Source organism: Stegodyphus dumicola, chromosome 11, assembly GCF_044657685.1.
Source record: "Stegodyphus dumicola isolate Sdum_Otavi_A_Nest chromosome 11, ASM4465768v1".
In the NCBI taxonomy this organism is placed as follows: Eukaryota; Metazoa; Arthropoda; class Arachnida; order Araneae; family Eresidae; genus Stegodyphus; species Stegodyphus dumicola.
In genome coordinates this window covers 65,446,089-65,461,599 of record NC_140778.1, presented here as the reverse complement: position 1 = coordinate 65,461,599, position 15,511 = coordinate 65,446,089, and positions in this window count along the sequence as shown.

Genomic DNA, 15,511 nt, shown 5'->3' with positions numbered 1-15,511 from the left:
CAATATAGAATTTTGATAAACCTTCTATTAGTAATGCCTCTGATGACTACAAAATTGTAAATGCTCTAAGAAATCAATTTTGAAAAACACAATTAGATGTATAAGTTGTTCTCAAATATTACGAAATAATAATTTAAAAATTTTATAAACACACAAAAATGCAAAAATGCAGCAAATATTAGAATGCCTTTTCAAAATAATGGCAAGAAAGCATTTAATCAAAAGAAGTATTATTATCGAATAAAAACATACTACGCCTGTCTACGGTAAGAACAGCTCCCGCCACGGTGTCTGGCGGGTGGCGTTCGCAATAGCAACAGGGCTAGTATATTTTAAATAGGGACGAACCAAGGGTTGCTTTATTGTTATTTTGTTTTTGGCGACTGTTGGCTGAAGAGAAAAATGTTTATCATTCGTCTTCTCGGTTTCATTCCAGCTGCACGCATCTTTTCTTAAGCCTTACATTATTATTATTAGCTATTTTTATTCTCGTTGTTATATCCTTTGTACTGGTATTTGTTCAAAATTGCTTCTGTTTAGCTTGATTTTTAGTGCTTTGTTAATCGCCAATTTTTTAAAATATCCTTCCAGTTTAAGAACGGTCAACCTTTAAAGTCTCAGGCACGTCATATCGTGTACAATGTCGCAGAATTTTGCACTTCTAAAGCTTCGGCGAACTCTTTCGTAGTTTCTCTTCCTCAAGTTTTGAAGAGAACATCGCAAGCTACTGGAGTATCGGAGTATACAATTAAAAAAATTAAGCGCGACGTATCAACAATGGATGAAAATAAACTTCTAAATACACCTGGAAAGAAACCTAAAAGCCCTGCTTTTAGTTCCTTAACCAAAGTTCGAAATTGACGATTTTGACAAATGCGTTATACGGCAGACAATACAAGACTTTTACATCAAAGAAAAGAAAGTACCATCTGTGCGGAAATTACTGCCTGTCTTGAGGCAAAAAATAGACTTCCCGTAGCCAAAAGACTCTTTCTGCAAAGTTTTGCGTTCAATGAATTTTCGCTGGAAGAAAGGCGTTAACAAAAGAAAAATTCTTATGAAAAGACCTCACATTGTATTTTGGAGGAACAATTATTTACGGGAAATGAGGAAACTCAGGAAAAGTGAACGCCACATCGTTTACATCGATGAAACATGAATTGACAGCAATTTAATTTTTAAGAAATGTTGGCAGCATGATACGGTTTTGGGCGCACAGATAAATGTCAGTTCAAAAAATAGACTAATTGTTTTCCATGCTGGCTCTTCCACAGGATTTATACCAGGTGCCCATTTTGTATATAAAGCATCAGCTCAAAGCGGGGACTACCATGGGCAAATGAACTACGGAAATTTTGAAAAATGGGTCTTGGAAAGCTTTTTCCAAATTTACGACCCCAAAGCAAAGAAAGTCTATGTAAAGAAGGAAAGGCTCCATAGACGTAATGTAAACCAGTTTGTCTTCTACGCCGCTAGAAAGAAGAGGGAAGGCGACTATGGGATTTGGCGACGGAACCTGTTGGCGAGAATTTCCCCCTTTGTGATGTACCTGGCCGAGATTTTCCACCTCCGCCACGTGTACAGGAAACTGAGGAACACGGGTTAAGATGAATCGTTCTTTAACTTTTCGCGATAATTTAAACTCAAATTTTTGTGCTTTTTTGCTTTACTAGTTGAACTTGTATCATCCATATCGCAGTTTGATGTCTGATGTACAACTCTGGGATGTTTTTTAAAGTGAAAATAGATCGATGTGCACATGGTCAAAGTCAATGTGGTGCGCAATGCCGAGTTTGAGCAATTCTCTGATTTAAGTGAAAATAGATGGATGAGCACATGGACACCGAGTTTGTGGAATTCTTTGATGTTTTTTGAGCGAATATTGATCGTTGTGTAGAAGAGAAAACGAGGTTGTGTGTGATGCCGAGCAGTAATGTAACTTTATTTATGTGCAATGCTTAACATATCTTTAGTGTATTTTAAATTTATAGTGTTGTTTTAATTCTGAATTATATTTAAGACGTCATTTTTCATTTAAATTGTATTTTTATTTTTTTTTGGCTTTGATAGGTTTATAACGCTTTCCGACTTAAGACATATATCGATAGCCCGACGATCAACTCAGCAGTAGCAAAATTGTTAACTTTAACTCTTGAAGTAACGTTTACCTCATATTTTAATGCGTAGTGTTTGGTATCGTAATTGCACACATAAAGGCACATATATTATCAATGAACTCACATATTATCATATGTGAGTTCATTGATAATATATGTGCCTGTGCGTATGTGAAGCATTGCTTAGTGTTCCAAGTTTGTAGTATTTATTTTATTATATTATTTTCTTTCATTCTGAGAAATAAGATTTTTTTATTTATTAATGCGTAGAATTCTAGCATGCTTACACAGAATATGGCGTGATTTAGGAATTTTAGAAACTGATATGAAAGCTGTGTAATGATGTTCATATGCAATAAAAAATATTCTTCTTTTTTTATTAATGTAAAGTTTAAAATTTTTAGAAAATAATGAAAATTGTCTAATTATTGGTATGTAAGGAATTATGTCGTTACGTAGCAAGAAGGTAAGTTGTAAAAATGATAAAATTGAAATGTTCCACAATATGAATTTAAATTTAAAAAAAAATTAATAAAAAAAAATAATAATAATTTAATAAAAATCTTTGAAAATATTGAAGCTCTACGAGTATTAGAGACTGCTACGTTGTTTATCATTTTAATAATTGGTAGAATTCGCTCACGGTATCATGGTAATTTTAAATATAAACAATTTATTATACTTATTATAAGTAACGCCTAAGCTTAAATGTTATAAATGTAAATTAAAAGTAAAGAATTTGATATTAATTTACAATAATAAACAATTTATTATTGTTATTTTTAAGAGAAAATAGAAAGTACATGTAGTGTAAATGCGAGACTACATTGTGACGTCATAAGCTTAGTCCCACCCATTTATGGACGTCACACAGCTCCTCCTACTGAACTTTGTTGATGCAGCCTATTCTGCGCTTTTACCCAAAAAACATAAAATTCCGCGCAGAATTTTACTCTAGAGAACAACTTTATCAAAAAAAAAAAAAAAAAAAAATCAATAAAAATGTATTATATATATAAATGACAATGAAATATGCCAATTCTAAAAAACAGCGACATAAGAAATACGATGAAAAATTGCTGCCAAACCCATATTTCTAAATGAATGAAACTATTCAAAATGATGCGATTTCATCAAATTTATCAACAACAATAAGACAATAAGACAGGAAAATTGTTACCAAAATCACATTTTTAAAGATGTGAGATGTGAGAAGTGTACTCGGAAGCTTTATTTAAAAAATTTTTTAAAAATACAAAATATTATCATTTTCCCAAAATTCTTTTTGTAAAAGCAGTCACAAGGATGAAAGTTTAACGTGTCCAAAAATCAAAGAAAAATAAACTGTACATTTTTAAAGATAAACATTTTTAGAAAATATCCCGTTGTAAAGGTGTTAAGCTCCCTTTGTTAAATAAATTCGTATTTAATCGATTTATTGAAACACTAAATTTATTTTAAGTTCGTAAAATAGCTAAGTGCCTACGTTTCATGACGATGTGAAAAAAAAGTGTATAGAGTAAAATCTCGCTTTCCTATAGCCCATTATGTCTCAAAATGACGCGATTTCGTCACAAAACATTAAATAAAAAAAATTCTAATTCGAATTTCGAAAAAATCACTTCGAGATGCACTGGCTCTTGTCTAGATGCACCTATGTACCAAATTTCGTAGCCGTGGGTCTATTAGCTTACGCGCAGCGCGAACGAAAGGCACACACACACACAGACAGACTCTTTCTTTTATTATATGTAGAGAAGATATATATAAAAATGACAACGAAATATGCCAATCTCTTAAAAACAGTGACATAAGAAATACGATGAAAAATTGTTGCCAAATCCATATTTCTAAAAGAAAGAGACTATTCAAAATGATGCGATTTCATCAAATTTATCAACAACAATAAGACAATAAGACAGGAAAATTGTTACCAAAATCACATTTTTAAAGATGTGAGATGTGAGAAGTGTACTCGGAAGCTTTATTTAAAAAATTTTTTAAAAATACAAAATATTATCATTTTTCCAAAATTATTTTTGTAAAAGCAGTCGCAAGGATGAAAGTTTAACGTGTCCAAAAATCACAGAAAAATAAACTGTATATTTTTAAAAATAAACTTTTTTAGAAAAAATCTCGTTGAAAAGGTGTTAAGCTCCCTTTGTTAACTAAATTCGTATTTAATCGATTTATTAAAACATGAAATTTATTTTAAGCTCGTACAATAGCTAAGTGCCTACGTTTCGATGTGAAAATGGAGTGTGTAGAGTAAAATCTCGCCTTCCAATATCCCATTATGTCTCAAAATGACGCGATTTCGTCACAAAATATAAAATAAAAAAAATTCGAATTCGAATTTCGAAAAAATCGCTTCGAGGTGCAATGGCTCTTGTCTAGATGCACCTCTGTACCAAATTTCGTAGCCGTGGGTCTATTAGCTTACGCTCAGCGCGAACGAAAGACACACACACACACACAGACAGACTCTTTCTTTTATTATATGTAGAGATTACTATGCGTTTGAACATTGACGTATAAATTGTAAATAAATGTAAAGTATTATGCTAAGAAGTGTTGGCTAATCTTTGGAATATGGCAAAGGTAGTTTGGCGACATTTTGGTAAGGCGATAATGTTACTAGCTAGGACTTTAGCAGTGTACATGGATAAAGTCAAGAGTGTGCGCAATGCCATTTTTGTGCAATTCTGGCATATTTTTTAAGTAAAAATAGGTCGACGTGTACATGGATGATATCGTGTATGTGCAATTATTAAAAACGCGGCAAGCAGTGGCCGATTCTGCACTTTCTCCCAATTTCGCACCTAATCTTCGTCATGATTAAGCACTTTTGTTTCATAAACGTTCTAGTATAAGCGTAATTCGGCTAGCAGATTGTTAGAAAAAAAATGTTAAGTAAAAAAAAAATGCCTTTACTTCGTGAAAACAAAATGGCGTCCAAAAACAAAACAAAAAAAAAAAAACTAGCAGGTTGCTGTAGCAGGGTTGGTCGCCAAATTTTCGCCAAGTTACACCATAATCCAAAGATTAACCGAAGTGTTTTCTAAAATTTATCTAGAAGAAAAGAATTAGATAAACAGTACTGCAAATTAATATACTGTAAAGGCCCTTATTTACGCGATTTTCGCGAGGCCGCCGTAATCGCGAAAATTTAAGCCTCGCGAAATACTTTTTTTTCTGCCTCAAATAATAATAAAAAATCAGAAATTTTTTACTTACCCAAAATTTAATGATTTATTGCACAGTTACAAGCTTTTTCTTGAGAACTTTCTTTCTTATAACTATTTTTTTGAATAATATACAACTATATTTCTCGTATATAAAACAATAAAATTAATAGAAGGCAGCTCATTCACTTAGAATACTATTTATACCGGCTTCTTTGAAGCCATTAAAAATTATCTCATGTTTGGCTTCAATACCCTTAAATACGCGCACAAGCCAAGAAGCGTGAATCGGTTTTAGTCGTGATATTCACAAGTCCACAGATTCCTTTTCCTCTAGAAATTGAAGCTCATTAGAATACCACTCGATAAACTTATTCTTGAGCAAACGCTTGAACTCACCATTTACAGTTAAGTCCAAAGGTTGGAGCTCTCCTGCGCAGGTAAGCGGGCATAAAAACTGGAACAATATCCCTCTTCTCTAGTTCAGTCAGAAAAAGTAGGATCTTGATGTACCTTAAAAATGTCGAACCATGCTACACCAGGTTGTTCTGGAACTAGCCCGAGAAGCTCTCTCTGCTTGTCGTAATAAGGTACAAGAATATTCTCGATGTATCGAATCATTGTGTCAGTATTACTCCAGTGCGAATCGGAGTGCCACACGTCCCAGTTCGCGGGAAATGTAAACTTTATAAATTAATGACAATTTGTTGTTTTTCCAGAGAACAACAATTGTGGTGGAAGTAGGTTTCCAGCAAGGGAACATGCTAACAAAACAGTCATCTCTCTTTTACCTTCGATGTCGATTACAGACATTTGTTTTGAACCGCGTTCTTCCATGTGTACAGATGTAGGCACAAACTTTGCGTTTGTCTGATCAAACGAATATCTCAGGGGAACAACATTTTTGTCGATCACAGTACGAAGACGCTTAACGAATTCGTCCCGAATAGCTGGGAAGTCTGGGGGCAGGTTTCGTGCAGCCTTGGTTCCCTTTCTACGGACAAAGTTCATTCTTTCTAGCAGGCTTCTGGCCCATCTGTGATTCAAATCGAAAGCGTTTAGTAGAGATAGATCATGTGATTTCACAATTCCTTTTGCAGCTACAATAACAATAGTGCGATTCACTATTTTACCAGCAATCCGCAATTTACGTATATATGTCTGAACGCTTGCATCGAAATCACAAAGTTTTAAGGGGCGACCGCGATTACCGTGCGGTAAAGTTGTTATATCGGCTTTAGCTTGTTTAGATGCTTGAATACACTGTTTCTTTATGCTGCGAGTGGGTGATTCACTCACCGGCCTCCCCAGTTCAGAGGTGAAATGTTTCACTGCTGCAGAATTTCCGTTCATAGTAGCATATCGGCCCATTTTGGACCTCACCACTTCGTCATATACTGCATACTGCCCACGTTTCACCCCATGTTTTGCTTTCAAAGCAGTAGGAATCTCAGTATTAGATTAGAGATAGGATATTATTTCTTTTGATTCAACAAACGACTTAGCATTTCTTGCATCCGGAAGCCCTACCGGCGCTGGAGCTCCTATAGGAATTTTCTCTCCCTTGTCCATCAACTTGTACAAGTATTTCCACATTTTTTACGGCACTAATAACACGTTCTCTTCTCAATTTTCTATCTCGCACTCACTGCTTCTATTTTTCGTCTCGTCAGAACATTTGGCGAAAGCCAACTTGGCGACGTATTCCTCCATGGCGGAGTTTCTGCTAGAAACAACTTGTTCAAGCAGGTGATCCGATTCCTAGAAAATCGAAGGGGTGGGGTGATTAGACTTTCGATGCAAAAGGGGAAGGGGAATGCGCACGTTGAGCCAAGATCAGAGTTAATAAGCACCGTGGGTTGTTTTAAGAGCGATGAGGGAGGGGGGACGAACTTTTCGGACAAAAGGAAGTTTCTTAAAATGCTTTATGCAAAAGATGTACTTTTGGAATTTTTCAACTTTACTTAGGTACTTTGAAAGTTTTCAACTTTCGTTTCTGTTCATATAAAATTTGCGAAAATTTCAACTCGCGAAATCACTGATATATTCATTTTGCGAAAATTAAGGCCCGCGAAAAAAAGAGCCTTTACAGTAATCAATCAGGCCCCTCAATAAATAAAAGCTTATTTTTTAACCAAAAATTAAAGACACAAAAAAGATACACTGTGTGTCTTCATATAAAAAATAAAGTTAGAGTTTATATTATATATTCTTAGATTTTTTTTTTTTTTTTTCAAATTTCTCAGAAAATATTTTCCAGCCCAATCTCAAAATGAACCTCCTTATTCATTTCTACAAGAAGACACGTTTGTGTCTTACCAATCTATATTTTTCAAATTTCTAAGAAAAATACTTTACAGTCCCCATCTCTCAACATGAGCCCGCTTCATCCTTTCCGAAACACGACACGTTTGTATTTTCTTCATGGGTGTTTCAAATTTTCTCTGAGATCCTTTAGAAATGGGTCAAGAATCAACTGAACATTATCTATAGAAGCATTCCGAGCTTCGCTTCAGAGGGCATGGGCTACTGGAAATGCCTGCAACATGGATAACGGTTTCCTCGTAGCTGATACGGTGTTCCTGAAGGGTTTCAAGAAGACACTTCGACAGGGTTCGCGTGACAGCTTTGAAATATGGAGGGCTATTTTACAACTCTGTGTGGTGTTAACGTAAAGGGGTGAGCCTCGAATCTGGATCTGCAGAACGAAAACGACTTTAGTCAAAAACCATACAATTTCCGTTTCGCTTGAGAGAATTTTTTTCTCTGATCAACCCATTTCAGGGAAAAGAGTTCCGCGAGAAGTTGGAGAAGATATACAAAATTAACGTGGTTGAGAAGATACAAAAAAGACACACTGTATGTCTTCATATAAGAAGATATTAATCTATTAAGTTAAGGTATATATTATATAATATATATATTATATATTCTTAGATTTTTTTTAAATCTCTCAGAAAATATTTTCCAGCCCAATCTCAAAACGAACCTCCCTACTCATTTCCGGAAGAAGACACGTTTGTGTCTTACTATATATTTTTTCAAATTTCTAGGAAAATATTTTCCAGCCCATCTCTACATGAGCCCGCTTCATCCTTTCCGAAAGACGACACGTTTGTGTCTTCTTCATGGATGTTTCAAATTTTCTCTGAGATCCTTTAGAAATGCGTCACTCAACGCGATCTATTGAAGCATTGCGCTTCAGATCGGCACTGCCCAGTTTCCTCGTAGCTGATACGTGAATGGTTTTAAGAAGAACTTTGAAATTTGGATTCGCAGCTCTAATCTGGATCTGCCGAACGGAAATAACTTCTGTCTATACATTTCGCTTGAGCGACCACGAGATGTTTGAGAAGATATCAAAAACACATAACGTGGAGAGGATCAAGTCTATCTCGTAAGAGAGAAAGCTAACCATAACACACATACACACACGCGCCCATGTTTTAAAAGGATCATGCTTTAGGGAAAACTATTTCAACTCTTTATATGAAACTTATGTTTAAGAAAGGGTCTATCTGAAACGTATAGTAAAACATATGAATCATGTCTGGTACGGAAATAATACTAGGAGCTGAAATTTTTTATAGGTCCATCCCAAACAGAAAATCTCACAATGCTTTACTCGAAAGTGTTTAAAAGAACCTGAACAAATACAGTATTTGTTCAAACAAGAACTTTGAACAAATACTTTAAAAAGAAATGTAAAAGATGACATAGCTTTCGTGAAAACCATTTCAGTCTAGACGAAAGCAAGAATAAACCTCGAAAAACATTCTCATCCTCGAACGATGTCGGCTCTCGGAGCGTTCCGGTATCGACTCAAATGATATATTTTCCCCCAAAATCTTCAATCGGCGACATGTTCAAAAATCCATAAACAATTCCACTGGAATCTCCTTCTTTGACACATTGCTCCGAAAATACGAAAAAGAAACATCCGTCTCCACTGGAAACATTCCACTGGAAACAAAGGTTCAGAATTTGTAAGATATTCTCAAAGAATATTCATCTTATGAACATCATGGGATTGGGTAGAGAGAGAGACGTGTTGCATCTTCAATAGCCCGCACTGTTCTGAACTGAAACGCGGAATGCATTTATATATAAGCGAGGAATTGAAAGTGAAAGTAAAAACCAAATCTTATCGACTGGAAAAATTTTTCTCAGAGAAAATATCTCGATCAGAATCTGAGAAATTTTCTGAGAGCTTAGGGAAAAATTTTGAGTTAACAGTTTAAAAAAAAAACCTTTTTGTTAATTTTTGAGAGCTTAGAGAAAAATTCTGAGTAAATAGCTAAAAAAACCCTCTTTGTTAATTTTATAATGTCCGCAGACATTATAAAAATTAACTAAAAGTTTTTTTCCCTCTATTGTTCGAAACATCCCCCTTTTTGTTCAAAACATGTTTCGAACATGTTAGTTTCATGTCTAACTAACATGTTCAACATGTTAGTTTCCTGTCAAAATAACATGTTCAACATGTTAGTTTTTTTTTTTTTTTAATTCAGAAATTTTTTCTGAGCCAAAGAATTTTTTTCTCGGCTCTCAGAAATTTTTCCAGCTGACTCGACCGACAAGACATCACCATTTTTTTAAGAATGAACTTTCTGTTATCCATTTAAGCATTTCCTGTTTCGCTTCCGTTCAGTCCGTGCTATGGACCTACCTGGATACCAGTTTCACCCTTCTGGAAATTCTCGTAGCTCTTTCAGATCCTCGTAGCTTTTTTTGCGTTTCATTGGATATCTGTAACGATTTGTTTACTCTATTCCTTTCAAATTTTACCATTGAGGTTGGAGAGTCATCATAGGGACTCAGGCCTGATGGATCTAGCCCAACCTCTTGAAAGCAGAACTAAGAAATTTTTTTTCAGAATGGAGCATTTCGAGTTTCGCTTTAGCCATACCATTGTAGTTTGACAAAAATGGAACATGATCTTTAAACACGACCTTTCTCGAGTGTTCAGAGATGCGTTGACTTCTACTCAGAGCCTCGAAACTGGATAATGGTTTCCTCGTAACAGATATGTGTGAGAGCTTTGAAATTTGGAAACTTCGCAGTGTTAACGGAAAGGAGGGGGAAGAAACCTGGAGATGGGAAATGACTTTAGTCCATCCGTTTCGCTTGAGAGAGAAATTTTTTTTCTCTGATCAACCCATTTCAGGGAAAAGAGTTCCGCGAGTCGTTGGAGAAAGTATCCAAAAAATAACGTGGTTGAGAAGGCACAAAAAATACACACTGTATGTCTTTGATACGAGTTTACCCCTTCTAGTAATTCTAGTAGCTCTTTCAGATCCTCGTAGCTCTTTTTGCGTTTCATTGGATATCTGCGACAGTTTGTTTACCCTAGTCCTTTTAAACTATACCGTTGAGGTTGGACAGGGACTCAAGTCCTATTCAACCATAATGATCCTGACGGGTGTAACCCGACCACTTAAAAGCAAAGCTCAGAAATTTTTTTTTTTTTTTTTGGTTGACAGCCTTCCGAGTTTCACTTTAGCCATACCATTGTGGTTTGAGAAATTAGAACTCGACCTTTAAATACGATCTTTCACGAGTGTTCAAAGACGGGTACACTTCAACCAGATTATAATGGTTTCTTCCTAACAGATACGCGTGTGAACTTCGCAGTGTTAACAGAAAAGAAAGCTTGAAGAACGGAAACGACTTGAGTCCGACGATTTCGCGGACCACGAGACGTTGGAGAAGATTCTTTTTGCGTTTAACAGGCTCCCTTAAACCCTTGGAAAAGCTATTGCGATCAGCATCCGTTTATTAGAAACTCCCCCACTTCTCGTTAATCGTTTCACCAGCATAGTGTATCGAAATCTCCCGCACTTATGCTGCAACATCTGTTCTAGCTAATGGGTTTGGATTTATAAGAATTTTCTGAAAAGGACTTTCATCCAAAACTTTCGCTTTCAGAAAAGAGTATTCCACGAGACGTTGGAGAAGATATATTTCTCTGAGCTTAGAAAAAGTTTTTAGACTCAACGTTATCCTCTTCCCAGTGTTAACGTAAAGGAGGAAACCTGGATCTGCAGAACGGAAATAACTTTAGTTCATACCATTCGATTGAAACCCATTTTAGCGACCACGAGACGTTGGAGAAGATATCGAAAAAAATAACGTGGAGACTCTCTCGTAAGTGCGAAAGCTAACCATCACACACACACACACACATGTTTTAAAATGATCATTCGTTTGGGAAATCATTTCAATTCTATATAAAACTCATGTTTAAGAACAGTCTCATCTAAAACGTATAGCGAAACAAATGAATTACGTCTGCTATGGCAATAACACTAGGAACTAAAGCATTTTTATATAGATTCACTACAAACAGAAATCTTACAACAATTTATTCGGAAGTATTTAAAAGAATATTTTAAGCCAATATTTGAAAAAGAAAATGTTACATACCTTTCGTGAAAACCATTTCTGTCCAGACGAAAGCAGGAATAGATTTCGAAAAGAATTCTCATCCTAGAACAATGTCGTCTCTCGGGGCGTTCCAGTATCGACTCAAATGACATGTTTTACCTATTCTTCAATAGACCATATGTTCAAAATTCATAACGATTCCATCGGAATATCATCCTTTGACAAATTCCTTCGAAATACGAAAAGAAACATGCAGCTCGTCTAAGATTCAGAAGTTCTAAGAGATTCCCAAAAGAATTCCTCTTAAGAATATCATGGGTCCAGATTGGGTAGCGAGGGAGACGTGTTGCATCTTCAACATCCTGCACTGATCTGAACTGAAATGCGGAATACTTTTATAGATACAATTCCATTGGAATCTCCTTCTTCGACAAATTGCTTCGAAAATACGAAAAAGAAGCACCCAGCTCGTCTAAGGTTCAGAAGTTGTAAGAGATTCCTAAAGAATTCCTCTTAAGAACATCATGGGTCTAGATTGGGTAGAGAGAGAAAGACGTGTTGCATCTTCAACAACCCGCACTGATCTGAACTGAAACGCGGAATGCTTTTATAGATAAGTGATGAGTTGAAAGTGAAAGTAAAAAACGAAATCTTGTCGGCTGGAAAAATTTCTGAGTCAGTATTTAAAAAAAAAATGTTAATTTTTATAATGTCTTCAACATCATAAATATTAACGCTACCCCCTTTTTGTTTTAAAGGATACCTCATCATTTCTAAAAATAGACTATGCCTCACCATTTCTAAAAATAGATTTCTAAGAAAAGAATGAGTCATGGTCTATTTTTAGAAATGGTGAGACATCATTCAAAACTAAAAGGGGGAATAGTTAATTTTTATAATGTGTAAAGAGATTATAAAATTAACTAAAAGTTTTTTTTTTAATCTAGCAGACTCGATCGACGAGACATCACGATTTTTTTAAGAATAGACTTTCTATTATCTATTTAAGCATTCCGCGTTTCGCTTCAGTTCAGTCCGTGCTGTGGACACACCTTGGACACAAGTTTCCCTATTCTGGAAAGAATTTCTGTCAAGATAGGTTCCTTCTACTCTTTTTGCGTTTCATTCCATATCTGTGACGATTGGTTTACCCTATTCCTTTCAATCTCTACCGTGGAGGTTGGAGACCGAGCCATCATCAGGCACCAGTATCTTATTCAACAATCATGAACCGTTTCTCCTGATCGGTCTAGCCAGATCTCTTCAAAGCAAAGCTAAGAACTTTTTTTCTTTACAGTCTTCCGAGGTTCGCTTTAGCTATACCATGCTGATTTGAAAAAATAGAACATGACCTTTCTCGAGTATTCAAAAATGGGTTGATTTCAAATCAAAACCTCCAACTTGGATAATGGCTTCCTCGTAGTAGACAACTTTGAAATTTGGAGGGTCCTTTCACAGTGTTAACGGAAAGGACTTGAGTCCAACCATTTCGTTTGAGACCCATTTCAATGACCACGAGACGTTGAAGGAGTCTCATTCTTTTGCGTTTCACAGCATCCCTCAGACCATAGGAAAAGCTATTGCCATCCGTTTATCGGAATCTCCCATCCTTTTAGTCAATGGTTATCCGATTAACGAACTCTCCCACACTGCAACATCTGTTCAGCTAATGATTATAAGAATTTCATCAGCATCCGTTTATCGAAATCTCCTGCATCTATTCTAGCCAATAATTTGGATTTTATCAGCATCCGGGGATCAATTTTGAAATTGGCTGGAAGCTATTCTTTAAAAACATAAATTTATATCAAGATCTCTCCCTCACACCTCAACGGTCAGCGTAAAGGGGAGCCTGCAAAACGGAAAGGATTTGAGTCCAGACCGTTTCGCTTGAGACATATTTCAGGAAGTCCAAAAAATCATTTGTGAGAGATTTTCTATGAGCTCAGAAAAACCCAATCTCAAAAATGCCTCTGAGATTCTTTAGAAATAGGTTATCGATAGAAGCATTTCGCTTCAGATCCTCGTAGCTGATACGTGAAGGGTTTTAAAAAGACAGTTTTAAAATCACAGCGTAAAGAGGGGATTGCAGACCAGAAGTCTTTTCGACCCATTTCAGCGACCACGAGACGTTGGAAAAGATATCAAAAAAAAATATAACGGGGAGAAGAGAATGGATCAAAACTATCTCGTAAGACAGAAAACTAAACATCACACACACATGTTTTAAAATTATCATTCCTTGGGGGAAAGGAAATCCTTTCAACTCTCTCTACATAAAACTCATGTTTAAGAGGGGTCAGATCTAAAATGTATAGTGAAACATATGAATCATCTCCATCTATAAAACAAATTTCTGTTCCTAGTGTTATTGTTCATAAAATATTATTGTTATTGTTCCTAGTGTTATTGTCAGTATGACAATAACACTAGGAACAGAAACTTGTTTTATATAGATCTATTACATCTTACAATGCTTTACTCGACAATGTTTAAAAGAATACTTTGACTAAAATATTTGAAAAGGATTTACTTACCTTCCATGTAAACCACGTCTGTTCAGACGAAAGCAGGAATAGATTTCGAAAAAGTATTCTCATCTTAAAACTCTTCGGACTCAGATGATATTTCTTTTTTTTTTTTTTTCAATCTACAATAGACGACATCCATAAACGATTCCATTGGAATCTCCTTCTTTGACTTCCTTAAGTGCTTCCAAATACGAAAAGAAACATCCAACTCATCTAAGGTTCAGAAGTTGTAAGAGATTCCTAAAGAATTCCTCTTAAGAACATCATGGGTCCAGATTGGGTAGAGAGAGAAAGACGTCTTGCATCTTCAACAGCCCGCACTGATCTGAACTGAAACTCGGAATGCTTTTATAGATAAGAGAAGAGTTGAAAGTGAAAGTAAAAACTGAGTCTTATCGGCTGGACAGCTGAAGAAAAATTTTTAACTAAAAAAAAAAAGACATTTGTCTTTTTCAATTTGTTTACATTAGAATTTGTATAGCCATATACTGAAAACGTGCGTTAAAGTCAGTTTCTAGTATATTCCTATACAAATTCACTACTCCCCCCCCCCAAAAAAAAAGATGTCTTTTTAATTTTTTTTACCTTCGAATTTGAACAGCTATATACAAATTCGAAGGTAAAGTCAGTTTCTAGTATATTCCAATACAAATTGACTACTTTTTCCCCAAAAAAGACATAACGTGCGTTAAAGTCCGTTTCTAGTATACTCCTATACAAATTTACTACTTTTCCCCCAAAAAAAGATGTCTTTTTTATTTTTTTTACCTTCGAATTTGTATAACTATATACTGAAAACTGGCGTTAGAGTCAGTTTGTAGTATATTCCTATACAATTTCGACCCTATCGCCCCCCTCAAAAAGAAGATATCTCTAGCCTGGATAACAGTTTCCTCGTCGCTGACTCGTGAGTAGTTGCAGGAAGACGGCTTTGAAATTTGGAAACTTCGAAACGTCAAGGGGAGCCTGGATCTGCAGAACAGAAATGACTTTAGTTAAAAAATATAAAATTTCCTCTCAACTCAGAAAATTTTTCAAGCCGCTGCTTTCTGAAAATTTTCTCTGATATCCTTTAGAAATGGGTCTGCTGAATATTATCAATAGAAGCATTCCACTTCCAATCAGTGAGACAACACGTTGAGAGATCATTCGAACAAAAAAGTGGGGTAGAGTTAATTTTTATAATGTCTAAAAACATTATAAAAATTAACAAAAAAATATTTTTTAAATACTCACTTAGAAATTTTTTCTGAGCTCTCAGAAATTTTTCCCAGTCGACTCGATCAACAAA